The sequence below is a fragment of the Scardinius erythrophthalmus genome, assembly GCF_964197995.2.
Source record: "Scardinius erythrophthalmus genome assembly, chromosome: 1".
In the NCBI taxonomy this organism is placed as follows: domain Eukaryota; kingdom Metazoa; phylum Chordata; class Actinopteri; order Cypriniformes; family Leuciscidae; genus Scardinius; species Scardinius erythrophthalmus.
The window spans coordinates 19,847,227-19,860,848 of NC_138221.1; positions in this window are offsets into that span (position 1 = coordinate 19,847,227).

A 13,622-nucleotide genomic window follows, 5' to 3' on the forward strand; every position below is an offset into this window, starting at 1 on the left:
GCGCACTTGGTATTGAGAAACGCCATATACCGTAGACATCATAGATATCGTAGACATGCCCTATAGACCCCTACTTGTTGATTTGGGACAACATTCGTTGCGCCGCTGTGACGCATTCACACTTTAAATGGAGGAGTTTCAGCGTCGAGTCTTGTGAGGTGAGGAGAGCATGTTCACGGTATTTCTCATTCATATTTACACAACCATCAAACACACTTTATACAGTTTGATTTAGCGACAGGCTCATTTATGTATTTATGCATTTATGTATTTATGTATGAGAAGTAAGAGGCGGGGCACCAGTTAAAACATTTCAAAGTTAAAGTTCACGCAAACAGGTATTAATAGACAAGGTTTAGTCAAATATTGATTGCTTATTGCTGAATTAGTTATAGACCATTTCAAGGATGTAAACAATAACAAACGCGTTGGAATGCTACTGCGCATGTCTGGCCCTGAAGCACTTCCGGTGGCGCCATTTTTAAACCACAGCTGTCAAAACAAAATGACTAGCACATACTTTTTAAGTCTAGCTAAAACAGAACAGTTAAGATATTTAAAAAAAAATCAAATCGGCGATAGCGTGGAATTACCGGACCCTTTAAATCAGACGCTGAGGCGACAACTATTCACTCAGAACGTAAAACATTTACCTGAAGTGTCTAATCCAGACGTGTAGCCTACCATTATCTGGTTGAGACCGAGTGTGTTTACACGAGAGAAGCGGTCAAGGCATATCGTAGCCTAGATGCTTACAACTACTTCCTTAGTGGAAAAGTTGGAAACATTTGTTCCTACAATGTGGACGATGTTTGTCTTGTATTTGGTGAAGTTGGAGCAAGTTAGACATTGTCAAAAATGTACTCTGCGTGGTTCGTTGCTAAGGTGACCGGAGAGGCAGGCACGGCGCCAGGATTCCAGTTTTGGATGGGCCAGACCAATTGTGGGTGGGCCTTACTGTAAATTAAAAACGTTAAATTAAAAACAAAAAACGTTATCCAATCACTGCTTAACCTAATAAAAAAATATTGACTATTATAGCCTACTGTTATATTATCTGTGCGTATACATAATATAGATTTTAATAGCTTTATGCTCTTTAAATATTTTGTTGCATTGTTTCGGTGCATAGGACAGACCTATCCGCAATCGCTCTCCATGATTCTGACCAAAGAAGAGCGCTTTGGAATCTCCGTTACGCATCATATGGATCATACCTGGGTTGCGTTTCCCCATAACGCTGTCTCTTAGCGCGCTACGAAGACTCTAGGTATACTTCCACTAAAGGTATCATTGCTAGGCGTCTTCAGGGCTATCATCCACCCGCTGAAAGGCAGAGGCGCTTAGAGGCAGAGGCGCTGGCGCCCTCATAGCAACGCCGCTGTTTTTGGTAAAACATGATTTTGACGACTTCATTAAGTTTTGTTTTATAGAAAACTCTTTTTAAAAGATTTTCGTTTTGTATAAATTGTATCTTAATTTTGATCAATGTTTTATCAATCAATTGCCCGTATTTAATAATAAAAAGCAAATATAGCCTATAGCAGACAATGAAATAAGGCGCCGGCAGGATCACTTGCATTGCAGCTGAAATGGAGGGCGGCGAAACTCAGCTTGTGCCTCACAGATTTTAGAAATATAGGCTATATATTACAGAAAGCTTGAAATGTCTACTTTTAAACGAAAATATTCAAACCAAAATAAATTAGCTACTCTTAAGTAATCCATGAAATGTGCATTTCTCTCTGGCGTTCATGGCAAGTCCGCATCGTCAACTTTATCTTTGCAGCGACACAGAAAACACCAGTTTATTAGCCTACTAAACAATTAAATGTCTCCCTGCTAATTTAGACACATTCATAATCATTACTTTAACCGGTTCTTTGTGGCAAGCTTTATGCGTGCGGTCATAACGCTTATTATGTAGGCTATAGCCTATTTAAGTAGGCTAAGTTAAATTAATATAAAGGGGCGATTTGTCCACGAATGGCTTAAATGAACAACTAGGCTACTAGTCAACTAGAAAAAAAATAATCGGAGGCAGCCGTTATTCCACATATTTTCGAACCAGCAGGCCATTCTGGGTTGAGCGAGCGACCCTGCGGAATGAGTGAGCGGAGCGGAATATTCAGAAATTCTGCGGAGAGGTTATTAGTGGGCATTGCACTTGCATGGCTGGGTAAATCTGTCTTTTCAAATAATAAATTACATTGCTAATCCTCTAGTAAACGAATTGTTGTGTTCTATTATCACCTATTGCATGATTAATTATTTCATACGTTTGGAAATATTTGTGGTTAGGTTAGGTGAAGTGTGTAGTCATGTTGCTGCGATCCTGGTTGCTGTGGAACAGTGTGTTAGAGAAGGTTTGAATGCTCCATCAGTAACATCTGAGACCTGCATGTGGTCACGAATAAACAAGAAGGTGCATGCAATTCAATTCTGGCTAACGTCTTTTTGTTGTTGTTGTTCTAATTCATATTATATAAAAATTCTAATTCTAATCACATCCCTTATGAAAATTAAATATGGTTTTACTGCAAATAGAAAACATGGTTATTGTAGTTAAACCATGGTAACCACAAAATTAATCATAGTTTTGCAACACTAACCATAGTTTAACCATGGCATTTATAATAAAACTGTGGTTATACAAATGAGTATCAAAAAACGAAACAAAAACATGGTTACTAGACTTGGTTAATAACCATAGTTAATTTTCATAAGGGGTGTGTTGCTGCTTTATGTAAAAGTAGATACTCACAGTAAATGTATAATCCCACTTTGTTTTAGATTGATCCAAAACCAGTAGCAGACATAGACTTTTCCAAGCCTGTCAGACAAAGAGCAATTCAGAGTAGGGAGCCCATCTTATCCACTGTAGTCACACCGGTCTCACCAAGCATGCTTTTTAAGTCACTGAAGGTAAGGAATTTGCAGAAACCTGATGACAATATGCAAAACACATGTTCCTATATGGTTTGTATGGATATAGTCATATACATGAATACATATATGGATAGTCACCATATATACGCATGTACCTAACTATATCTGTGAAATAAATAAAAAACATTTTTATGCACAATTTTTTTTTTTATGATCTGTATTGTTCTACACAAATAAATTTGACAATGAGTATGACTTAATGTAATTCTGATTTCAGAATGAGATCCCAGACTGTGCACTGTTTACCACTATAACTGTAGATAGTGATACAGACTGCATCTGAGGGAGAGCAGGAGAACACAGACAGGGTTGATGTTCTGACTACAGCTGAGGCAGATTCTAGTGAGGAAGCACATGTAGCAGTTCCGGGTGACACACCTTGTACCAACAGCACTGTAGATGCAACAAACTTGCCAAAACCCCTTACACAGCTTTTTGATGAGAAGCACAGTTTATTGTCACAAGATGAACTGCAAAATGAGCTAGATAAAATCATGCAAACCATCCCTACTTACTTTAATGAACTGAATTGTAAGCACCTCCAAGAAAGCACAATGGGTCAGTCCTCTTGTGAACAGTGGTTTGAGCAGAGACAGGGCAGAATCACCGCTAGACACTTTAATGAAGTAATAAGAAGCAAGACAAGTCAAGCTAGCGTGACATCTAAAATCATGGGATACACATCCAGCAGAAATGTACCAGCCTTAGTTTGGGGAAAGAATAATGAAAAACTAGCTAGAGAAGCATTTACTTCAAACCAGATGACTTGTCATGACAGCTCGATAGTGGAATAAATAGGGTTAGTAGTAAATCCAAAGTTTCCTCATTTAGGAGCCAGCCCAGATGGAATAGTCCATTGCAAATGCTGCCCACGTGCAACACTTTAAATAAAATGCCCCTTAAAGTATGCAAATATGTCCATAACTGATGCTATCAAGAGCAAAGATTTCTGTCTGGGGAAAAACTTTGAGCTCAAACAGAACCATGCATACTATGCACAAGTTCAGGGTCAAATGGCAGTGTGTGAACTCAAAACATCTTTCTTTGTCATTTGGACAATAGAAGACTGCCACATTCAGAAAGTAGAGTTCTCTGAAGAGTACTGGGCTCAGTTCAGAACAAAACTGGACCTCTTCTACAGACAGCACATTCTCACAGAAATTTGCACACACAAACTGAGGAAACAATTTCTGATCGCAGAGACTACCTGTTTGTGTAAAAGAAGGTCTAAAACATCAGTCACACAGTGCTCTGTCTGTAACAAGGTGTTTCACCTGAAATGTCTAGGCTTAAATAGGCACCCTGGTGAGCAATGGTTTTGTTCAGTGTGTTCACCATAATCCAAATAAATGTGAAATCATACTCAGCCTTCCAAGAAATTTGTTAAAATTGTTATTTCAGTCATGTAATACATTCAATCAATTGCAGGACAACAAATATTCTCATTAAACAAATGTTTAATAATTGTAGATAGTTAGAAAAAAATTATAATTAAATACCAAACATAAATCCAATAGAACTCTATATACAACATATATACATAATTCTGTACACAATCATTCAATAACAAAATAAAAGGTTTTCAACCACTTGTCAGTGTCTCATGTTTTATTGTTTGTTTTTTTACCGAATTAATGACTTGTCCAAATTAGATAGTGCAGAACAAACCAAAATAATTGCAGTTGCCACTGTGCCTTTTGATCTTCGCTTCACCAAGTTTATGGGGAGTGTATGTCTTAAAATGCTGTACTTTTTAATTCGACCAATAGCTCTTTCCACATGAATCCTCAACCTTGATATTTGACGTGACACAGACACTTCTTGTCCTGAAAGCTGTGTCTTTCCACTGGTTGAAGCTGGTATGAGTAGCTGAACTCCTTTCGCAGGAAAATACTCAGGGAAACTGAACCCTCTGTCAGCCATGGCAATGTCTCCCTCTTCCAAAAGATCAATTAAACCAGATGATTTTGTGATTGTTTTGTCACTGGCTCTCCCACCCCAAGACTTGGAAAGGAATGTGATTGACCCTGTTGGACTAATGCCAACCAGGAATTTGATGGTGTTGTGGGACTTAGAGTTGGAGTATGTCATTGTTCTTGCACTGAGTGATGTTGGTCGGTCAATAAAAATCTCGCTGCAGTCTATTAGTCTGGCTAACGTCAGACCAAGTCTCATTTGACCACGTGTTCATTTTCTCGTATTTGAGGCGTGGTTTACAAATGCCCAGAGCCGTTTATTGGGCGCTATGAATGTCTATCAAATGCGCCTGTATGTAGCTCATAGCCAATCGCTTCAACTATACCAGATGACGTATGTAGAGTGACAGAAATTCGACGAGGAAAAAGACGATGGGTCAAAGATTTATTTGTACACGATGGCGTTTAGCGAATATTACCGTTTGTGCAAGATAAACATGAGGGTAGAAGGTAACGTCGAGTCTGATGCCATGTTGGATCCATAGATATAAACAAACTGCTTCGGGTCGTCATCGTCTTGCTACTCCCTCCCCGTTCTGTGATTGGTTCCCTTTTTCAGGGGAAAATTTGGTCAATGGTGTCCAGACTGCCTAGCAGCGTGAATAAAATCGCGCTGCGAGTAGAGCCCGAAGCCATTTGTTTTGAGAATAATGGCTGGCTGATGAAGTTATTGGCTGGCTAGCCGGCTCAGCCAAAACCTAAATGGCTGCTGCAGCCGCCAAACTTTTCATAGCTGCAAATGGCTGAAGCCATGTTTTTTGGAATAAAATTTTATATATATCAGGCTAGGAATAATATATTTACAAATCCCTCTGTAAATGTCTTCATAATATAACTAGGTACTACTGAAGTGGAGATTTCGGACTTGGAGTATGAGAGAAAGGTCATTTTGAGAAAACAGGCTTTAAAGATTTATCATCAGCCAATGAAATCGCGCATTCAGTCTTTTTTACTTTCAAGATTGGTTGCTGATAAAAAGGAAATGACCATATTTGGATCTGACAGCATTGTACAGGAGAGAGAGAGAGCTTCCTAACGGTGCATGTGATGAGAGGGTGACGGAAGAGATCGCGAGATGTTGATTAAGAACGCAAACTTTTGTTGAATGTATGAGAAATCTACAGACGCAAACAGACGAAGTGTAGTAAAATAAAGACCTACTGTGTATTTCGGACTTTTTTTCACCACAAGTCTGAAAGAAGACATGTATTTGAAGACAAATATCCAAAAATCTCAAAATTGACCAGTAAAAAAAAAAAACGATGTTTTTGCCTGCCGTGTCTCTCCTTAATATAAACACACACTGTTATCAGTATTATTTTGGACAAAGTTGTGCACATTTCACTTCAATGTACACTGAAGCATGCGTCGTGAATTAGAAACGGTGGTTTGTTACTGCAGTAATATCATGTTCAGTGCTATAGATCTCTCCGTTCCAGAATATTTGGTTCATAACGTCAATCTTTGTTTCAGGTGTTTGTGCAACCGTGCCCTGAAGATTTAACAAAAGTCTGGGTAACGTTAGGCCTAAGTAAAAAAAAAAAAGTAAGTAGGAGTTAGTAGGAGTATGTGAGAAGTGAGATCAAAATTACCTTGCTTGCTTCTTTCCGCCATTTCACCTCAGTGCGAGAAAAAAATGCATCGCTTCTTCTGTAAAACGAGCAATTTTAATTGGTCGTCAGTTCACTGTGAGTCTGTGTATCGTAGCAACGAGCACAAGACTGCTGTTATGAATACAGTGGGAAAATAGATCTCGTGTATTGTTTATATATTTCGTGTGTGTATGTCTCTATGTGATATAATTATTATTTGATGCAAATAATTCTAGCCGGCTCAGCCAAACTTTATCAGATGGCGGCTCAATTTGGCTTACGAAATTATTGGCTGGCGGCGGCTGAAATTCTAAATGGCGCAAATGGCGGCGCCTGGCGGCGGCTTCGGGGTCTAGCTGCGAGCAAGGCAGCATGGGGAAACCCAGGCTAGCAGTCTATGATACACCTCACTGAATTGAATGGGGGGCTTTTGAACAGGGCAGGAAGATTCTTTTTTAATCTCTTCCCTAGAAGGCCAATGAATTAGAGAGCTGAAACGCTGTGTCATCACGTTCAACCAGTCATGAAATATCGCAGAGATTGTTGCACAACTGCAATGAAACCTGAAGGCAAGATCTTTATGTGTGAGGCCAAGTCTCAGTTTCATTAAGACTAAGTACAACTGGAGAGGTGTTGAAGGACTCTGTGTTCTCGGACTCCAAGCAGTGGTGAGATATGTCAAAAGGGCAAAAAACACTTTGGATGAGCGAAGGCCAGTGTAGAAGTAAATGACTTGATCATCGTTTAAATCCACATCAGATTTCAGTTGTTTCCTCTCACGGGTTAGAGTTTGTACCTTTGAATCTAGGCTTCTCACTTGCTCTTTGTAGGATGTGTTCTGTTCCTGAATATCTTCAATATCACTCATAGTGAGATCTGTTCCAACACACATATCATTGAAGGACTTAACTTGTGTTCCCTTTCGTGGTCACTCCGAGTTACGTCGGATGACGACGATTGGGGTTTCGCTTAGAAGCCTATCACCTTTGAGTATTAGAAAACGAGCCAATGGCAATGAAATGCCATGGGTCTGCGGAATTTGCATAGCGTAACTCCGCCCGCCGCAGGGGGTATATAAGGAAGTACGCGAGCACAATGCAGACATGCTTTCGCTTCGGAGCCGAGAACTTCTCCACTCCTGTAAGCCAAATATTCTGAGTTAGTCTTCTCTTACCTTCGAGACGAGCGAACTCTCCGGTGTTGGTGTGACGGCGATTTCAGCGAGTGCTCACTACCCTGCTGGTCTGTTCAGTGATCTGACAGTTAGTGTGTTTCTCCCTGTTCGCTTCAGCATCCGCGGAGTTTATCCTCTCACAAAAAGAGCTTGCACGCGGCACGTCTTTTTAAAGATGCCTCGCCCGTGCACTTCTGGTTGCGGTCGCGAGATATTTTTCTCTGATGGGCATGAACACTGCTTAGCGTGTTTGGGCGTTGATCACGCTAAAGCAGCGTTCATGGATGACTCATGTTCTCACTGCGGGAACATGACCATCTCCATGCTGCGGTCGAGACTCAATGAACTCACCAGAGCGAGAGTCCCCCTACCCACACCCCGATCTACTGACTCCGAGAGGGCTAGTACTTCGGCTGGTGGCCGGGGTGACCTGAGGGTGACTGTGTGGGACATACCGCCGACACGTCCGCGGTCCACACACCCCTCTTCAGCAGTGGTACCCGCGAGTGTACAGACTGAGACCGCTGGTCCCTCTTCGGAGCCCCAGCGCGTCTCGTTTGGAGCTCCAGAGGAAGATACTATGTCGATCGCGGCATCACAAGGTGGGCGCGAGTCCTCGGGAAGTGAGGATTCGGCTGCGTTGCCGCCCTCGGGCGTGTCAGCGTTGCCCGAGTCTGATCCCGAGCTGACCGCCATGCTTTCCCGGGCAGCCGCGGCCATTGGTGTTGAGTGGTCCCCGCCACCTGATCCAGTGCGCTCGCGGCTGGACGATTGGTTTTTGGGAGCGGCCGCTGACACCCGTCGCCGCCCAACCCCAATTCCTTTCTTCCCGGAAGTGCATGAGGAAGTCACGCGGTCCTGGAAGACTCCCATGTCTTCCCGTGATCGTTCGTCGGCTTTCTCCGCCTTTCCTCCCCTCGATAAAGCTGATGCTTGTGGGTACACTGGGATTCCCACGGTTGAACGTTCTGTCGCGATGCAGCTGTGTCCGGCAAGCGCTTCATCACGTGGTGATCCAAAGCACCCTTCCAAAGCCTGTAGATTCTCGTCTACTATGGTGGCGAAATCTTACAGAGCGGCGGGACAGGCAGCTGCTTCACTGCATGCCATGGCCATCTTACAGGTCTACCAGGCCAAGATGCTCCGTGACATGCACGAGGGTAGGACAGACCCAGGGCTCTTTGATGAGCTGCGCGCCGCCACTGACCTCGCTCTCCGGGCGACGAAGGTGACCGCGCGCTCCCTGGGTTTGGTGATGTCCACAGCTGTGGTCCAGGAGAGACACCTGTGGCTGAACCTGGCCGATATGCGTGAGCCTGAGCGGACTCGTCTGCTCAACGCTCCCATATCCCAGGCCGGCCTTTTCGGCGGTGCAGTCGAGGACTTTGCCCAACAGTTCTCGACTGCTCAGAAGCAGACTGAGGCCATTAAACATATTCTGCCCCGGCGTGCTGTTGCTGCTAAGCCACCGGTTCAGAGTCCTCAGCCTGCTCGCCGCCGAGGGCGCCCTCCTGCGGCTCCCGCCCCTCCCGCACGGCCCCAGCAGCAGTCATCGGGGTCGCGTCGTGGAGGAAGCCGCAGGAAGGCGCCACAGCCCTCTCCAGCCCCGCCGCCCGCTAAACGCCAGGCTAAGCGGCGCTCCTGAGACGGGCAGCTCAGGATTGGCTTTCCTTTCTGTTCAGGAGGTGGTAGCAGGGCCACTCCTTCCCCCGGTGGAGGGCCGGGGGAGAATCTTTTGTTCTCCACTCCCCGCTGCTCGTCCCACGACGGGCAGCACCCTAATGTGGTTAAAGACAGAATCGAAAATCCCAATCCTGAGCCCACAGAGCCCGAGGGCCGCAGTGCGCGCCACCCTCGGGTCCCGCCACTGCCGCCCTCCTCTGTCCCAGAGGTGCGGGATGACAGCACGCGCCGCCCACGGGCCTCGCTCCTCTCATCCCCCTCTGTCGCCAGACCCCTGCCAGAGCACGCCCCCGTGGGACGCGCGCCCTCCCCTGGCCTCCTCTGGCAGGACGCGGTTAATGACCGTGCCCCCGCACAGGGCCGCTATGCCACCCTCACCGGTGCCGGTCATTCCGCCTCGCTGCCCCACCGACGGTACGTCTGTGGTTCGTATGACCCCGCTGGTGCACTTTCTGGAGGCCTGGCTAGAGCTTCCCAGACTGTCCCGCTGGGTCGCGAGAACCATCAGGCTCGGCTACGCGATTCAGTTCGCGCGATCTCCTCCCCGCTTCAGGGGAGTCCGCTTCACTATGGTCGGTGGCAATGCCCCTGTCATGAGAGCGGAGGTCGCCACCCTGCTGGCGAAGGGTGCGATCGAGATTGTCCCTCCAGCCGAAATGAAGTCCGGCTTCTACAGCCCTTACTTCATTGTACCCAAGAAGTCCGGTGGGTTACGGCCGATCCTCGACCTACGCGTCTTGAACCGCTCCCTTCACAGGCTGCCGTTCAAGATGCTAACGGCCAAACACATCCTCCAGTGTGTGCGGCCGCAGGATTGGTTTGCAGCGATCGACCTGAAGGACGCCTACTTCCATGTCTCCATTTTACCTCGACACAGACCGTTTCTACGGTTTGATTTCGAGGGACAGGCATACCAGTACGCGGTTCTCCCTTTCGGACTAGCCCTGTCTCCTCGCGTCTTTACGAAGGTCGTCGAGGCAGCCCTTGTTCCCCTCCGGGAACACGGGGTTCGCATCCTGAACTATCTCGACGACTGGCTGATCCTAGCTCACTCTCGAGACCAGGTTTGCGAACACAGGGACCTAGTGCTCCGGCACCTAGTTCGTCTGGGCCTTCGGGTCAACTGGGAGAAGAGCAAACTCTGCCCCGTGCAGAGGATCTCTTTTCTCGGTATGGAGATCGACTCGGTCGCCATGTGCGCGCAGCTTACGAGCGAGCGCGCGCAGTCACTGCTGACTTGTCTTCGTCAGTTCGAGGGCAAGAGTGCGGTTCCACTGAAACTTTTTCAGAGGCTCCTGGGGCATATGGCATCCGCAGCCGCAGTAACGCCGCTGGGATTGCTTCATATGAGACCGCTTCAGCTTTGGCTTCGCGATCGAGTCCCGAGGTGGGCATGGCAACACGGCACGCTCCAAGTCCCAGTGACTCCAGCCTGCCGTCAGACCTTCACCCCGTGGGCGAACCTCAATTTTCTACGGGCCGGAGTGCCCTTAGAACGAGTTTCCCGGCATGTTGTTGTATCAACAGATGCCTCCAACACGGGCTGGGGCGCCATGTGCAATGGTCATGTTGCCGCGGGCTCCTGGACAGGACCCCAGCGCCTTTGGCATGTCAATTGCCTCGAGTTGCTGGCTGTACGTCTCGCCCTGCACCGCTTCCGGGCGTTGCTCAGGGGTCAGCACGTACTAGTCCGATCAGACAATACCGCAACAGTAGCGTACATCAACCATCAAGGTGGTCTACGCTCCCGCCGTATGTCGCAACTCGCTCGCCACCTCCTCATATGGAGTCAGAAGCATCTGAGGTCGCTTCGAGCCATTTATATCCCGGGACACCTGAACCAGGCGGCCGACGAGCTGTCTCGAGTTCGGCCTCTCGCTGGAGAATGGCGACTCCATCCCCGGACGGTTCAGCTGATTTGGGATCAGTTCGGCGACGCACAGGTAGACCTGTTTGCCTCCCACGACTCATCCCACTGCGACCTGTTTTATTCCCTGACCGAGGGCACGCTCGGCACGGATGCACTGGCGCACAGCTGGCCGCGGGGCCTACGCAAATATGCGTTTCCCCCAGTGAGCCTCCTTGCGCAGACCTTGAGCAAGATCAGGGAGGACGAGGAGCAGGTCACTTTGGTTGCCCCGTATTGGCCCAACCGGACCTGGTTCTCCGAACTAGTACTCCTCGCGACAGCACCCCCCTGGCCAATTCCTCTGAGGAAGGACCTCCTTTCTCAGGGACGGGGCACCTTATGGCACCCTCGTCCCGATCTTTGGAACCTCCATGTGTGGCTCCTGGACGGGACGAGGCAGGTTTGAGTACCCTACCACCTGCGGTGGTGGCTACCATCACTTCCGCTAGAGCATCGTCCACGAGACATGCCTATGCGTTGAAGTGGAACCTCTTCGTCAACTGGTGTTCTTCTAAACATCAAGAACCCACGAAATGCCCCATCAGTGTCGTGCTTTCCTTCCTGCAAGAAGGGTTGGAGCGAAGGCTGTCTCCCTCCACCCTGAAAGTGTATGTGGCCGCCATTGCCGCCCATCACGAAGCAGTCGATGGTAAGTCTCTGGGAAAGCACGACCTGATCGTCAGGTTTCTGAGGGGAGCCAGGAGACTAAATCCTCCTCGTCCTCCCCTCGTTCCCTCTTGGGACCTCTCAGTGGTTCTAACTGCCCTGCAGAGCGCTCAATTTGAGCCTTTGCAATCAGTGGAGCTTAAGTTCCTGTCAATGAAGACAGCGCTCCTGGTTGCATTGGCCTCCATCAAGAGGGTAGGGGACCTGCAGGCATTTTCGGTTGACGAAGCGTGCCTGGAATTCGGGCCGCCTGACTCTCACGTGATCCTGAGACCCCGGCTTGGATATGTGCCCAAGGTTCCTACCACACCCTTTCGAGACCAGGTAGTGAACCTGCAAGCGCTGCCCTTGGAGGAGGCAGACCCAGCCTTGGCACTGCTCTGTCCAGTACGCGCCCTCCGTGCTTATGTAGACAGAACGCGGTGTTTCAGGACCTCAGACCAGCTCTTTGTCTGTCATGGTGGGAAGCTGAAGGGAAAGGCTCTCTCAAAGCAAAGGTTATCACACTGGATAGTGGATACCATTGCGTTGGCATACCAGCAGCAAGGTCGTCCGTGCCCCCTTGGTGTGAAAGCCCACTCCACACGTAGTGTGGCTTCCTCTTGGGCTCTAGCGCATGGCGCCTCGCTAACAGACATTTGTAGAGCTGCAGGCTGGGCGACACCCAACACATTCGCGAGATTTTATAATCTCCGAGTAGAGCCAGTTTCTTCTCATGTACTCGCTTCAACCAGCCGGTGCAAGATTCTGCTCAGGTGTCTTCGCTTGCTCGCCATTCCCCTCCACGGACGGGATATGTGCGATATTTTCCTCAGGTGAGTCTGATAAGCTCTGAGTTCCTCCAGCACTGCTTATGTCAACGCCTGAGTTATGCCAAAATTCCATACTCAGCTTTTGCGCTTGACTAGGTGCCACCATGTGCATGGTCCCCCCTCGGGGCGACCCCCACATGTGTATTCCGCTGTAAGTCTCCTTGTGAGCGTGTGTCTTTCCCTTGGCAAGCCACCTTGCCACCCCTGGGGTTTAAATATCAACTGCGGCTGGACACCTCAGTGATCTTCCATATGCAGCCTCTGGACATATGTGTATTCTAAGTCCCCCCCATCAATGGTTGGGCATAATTGCATACTTCTCTCTGGAGATATGCTTCCCAGTGTACCTTGGTATCCCTGTGTTAAGTAGGACTCCTTCGTTCGTGCTAGTCTCACAACAGGGAGCTCAGACTTACGCAGGGCACTGGAAGACAGCCGAGGTCGCGTGATTAGACTGGAACCCCAATCGTCGTCATCCGACGTAACTCGGAGTGACCACGAAAGGGAACGTCTCGGTTACGGATGTAACCCTCGTTCCCTGAGTGGGAACGGAGACGTTACGTCTTCCTGCCACTTCCGCTGTACCGCTGAAAAACGCCTGGGGCCAGTCTCGGCTCCTCAGCGAAGGCATGTCTGCATTGTGCTCGCGTACTTCCTTATATACCCCCTGCGGCGGGCGGAGTTACGCTATGCAAATTCCGCAGACCCATGGCATTTCATTGCCATTGGCTCGTTTTCTAATATTCGAAGGTGATAGGCTTCTAAGCGAAACCCCAATCGTCGTCATCCGACGTAACGTCTCCGTTCCCACTCAGGGAACGAGGGTTACATCCGTAACCGAGACGTTACATTTATGTCCAT